The sequence below is a fragment of the Gossypium arboreum genome, chromosome 7 (genome assembly GCF_025698485.1).
Source record: "Gossypium arboreum isolate Shixiya-1 chromosome 7, ASM2569848v2, whole genome shotgun sequence".
NCBI classification, from domain to species: domain Eukaryota; kingdom Viridiplantae; phylum Streptophyta; class Magnoliopsida; order Malvales; family Malvaceae; genus Gossypium; species Gossypium arboreum.
In genome coordinates this window covers 89,242,186-89,244,768 of record NC_069076.1, presented here as the reverse complement: position 1 = coordinate 89,244,768, position 2,583 = coordinate 89,242,186, and the positions used below count along the sequence as shown (strand labels likewise).

The window sequence follows — 2,583 nt, the reverse complement described above, 5'->3', positions numbered from 1 at the left end:
TTCAGATTCAACTATTAATACTGTTAATTCTTTTTATTAATTACAACATCTTTTTTAATTATATGATTGCCAAGTATGTAATTTTTATTATTATTTCAAAATATGACAGCAACAAATTTAACAAATAATAATAATAATAATGTTAACACAGTAGAATAACTAAATTTCTAATTTTTAAAAAGTACAAGGACTATAGACAAATTTTAACCAACCAACTAACACAAATCTAACTAATCTTTGAAAAAGGAAGGCGGATTAAGACTATAATCAACAATTACTGCAGGATATATCCAGCGCTAGCTGCATTAAAAAATATATATTTAGTGCTAAATTATTATTTACCTGTTAAATTTAGTTAATTATTAATGAATTTAATGCCATACTATTGTTTTGCTGACTATAACAAAGTCCAACCATGCACTTGCAGTCTTGATAAAGAGAGTACTTTGCATGAGACAATATATATTAAATGTTGCATACATATATGTATATATATAATACAATTTGCATTTATCCAATATGTTTTTTAAAGATGAAAATATAATTTTTAAATGAAGAACTGTTAGAGCATATTATCCATGTTATACTTATCCGATCCATAGATGATATTATTTATATATATTATGCACAAAAAGTCAAATAATTATTTTGTATGGAATGAAATAAGTACAAATAAATTTAGGATGAATTACATCAAAACATCCTAATTTGACTTATGAAGGTGTTGAATTGTACATTTTGATAACCATTTCGTACATAATAAGCCTGGAGTTGCTGTTTTCTCAACCCTTGTAGGTTAACTTTTGTGTTGCAACACAAAAACTGATAATTGCGGTTCATGGCATGATGTGTGTGATTCCAAATAGGGTAAGTATAGCAGCAAACTACATGTGAAATTAAATATCCCATAGTTTTAGTTGAGCTATAAATGTTTTGTTTCCCCTTTTTTCTTTTCTTGGTAACTAAGAAATAGCATCTATTTGCATCCGCCTGCAGCAGGTCTATTACTTCAACTGGTGGCAAGTGATGCACCTGCAGTCCCGTTCCCATTCATGTTGCCTTCTCTGAGTTTGTGTTGTACCCTTCTTACCTCCCAGTCCCGTTGTAGCATTCCGTTCAACGCTCGAACTATAGCATTATGATGTTGCCTCTTTCCAGCTAGTCGGTAGCTGCACTATAGCTGTGTTATCGACCTCCAAAACTACTCTTGGAATGAATTTATTGTGATTCATAATTTTCATGTATCTTGATTCGTCATTCTCAAGCAATAAATTTATTGTGATTCATAACTTTTTGTGTTTTGCTTCTTCTTTGATATTCCTTTGGGTTTTCTTTTTTAATGGTAGTACTGAAATCTCTCATTAAAACAGTGTCAACATTCAACTAACTATATTCAAGTTGCACACATTTCTTTTTAACTATATTCAATCACAACATATATTTCGAGAACAAAGTTTAGGATAAATAAAAGGGTTTGCAGTATAGAGATGTAAATCTATGAATTTTTAAAACATCATGTTGGAGGTTCATATTAGATTTCATTATTTTAATTTTTGTATTACTACCATGTTGGAATTTTGAGTTGTGCTTGAAAACAGAACCCATGTCTGATTTGAGCCTTCTAAGCCCAATTCCACTACCTTGCACAACCTAGTCAACTTGGACACTATTGAACCATTACGTTGGACCCGCAAGCTGAGGCCTACCTATAGAAACTAGCTGGTCAACTTGGCCCACTCACAGCCACCCAGTAGGCCTACTTGGTGTTAAGCATTCGTGTCCTGTATTGATGTAAATTACTTGATTTGATTGAATTGATTTTGAATAGAAATATTTCCCATGTTATTCATTCTTTTTTGTTGATTAAGCAAATACTCTACTGGATATCTATGTTAAATTGATAAACGAGAGGAGAATTTCTTATAGTTGGTAACCTAAATATACAGGGGCTACAATAAGTAAGTACCTCTGGACTCAAAAATATCATTTAAATTCTAGTTCTAATATCACTAAATGTGTCACTCCATATTCAACTCAATCATCAAATTCAAATGTGTGATATCAGTTGTCGAAACAACTCAAACTATTATAACACAAATACATTCAATGCACTCAACTATTGAACTCATATGCAAGCATTTAAATTCTCATTGATTCTAATATTCCATTAATTTATAAGGTCAATTTCAGAGTTAGGACACAAATCCAAACTCAATTTTCATAATTTCTATGTTATGCCTCGAGACATTCAAATGCACGTCTCGAGACAAGGACATATTGTCTCAAGGCTAAGTTTTAGCCTCGAGACATGCCTTCCCTATTTTCCTATTTTTACTTCAATGTTTTGATGTTTCAAGACAAGGGGTTCCTATCTCAAGTCTTGGAACATGGCTAATCTTATTTTAGGTTTGATGTTTCCATGTCTCGAGACATACATCCAACTATCTTGAGATTTAAAAGTGGAGTCTCAAAACCTAAGCTATTTTTAACAACCCAAATATTATTAACTCATTCTTGAGGCCTTAAGACTAGATGATAAAATGACCCAAATTGCTCAATCTCAAACATTCAAAACATACCAAA

General features: G+C 31.5%; 1 long non-coding RNA gene across 1 annotated transcript; it reads left to right on the top strand.

The window, feature by feature from the left end:
- Positions 1-656: 656 nt before the first annotated feature.
- LOC128295135 (uncharacterized) lies at positions 657-1,289 on the top strand. The gene is made up of 2 exons (XR_008285458.1): positions 657-867; positions 997-1,289. It is a non-coding gene; the product is annotated as an uncharacterized LOC128295135 (long non-coding RNA).
- Positions 1,290-2,583: the final 1,294 nt, after the last annotated feature.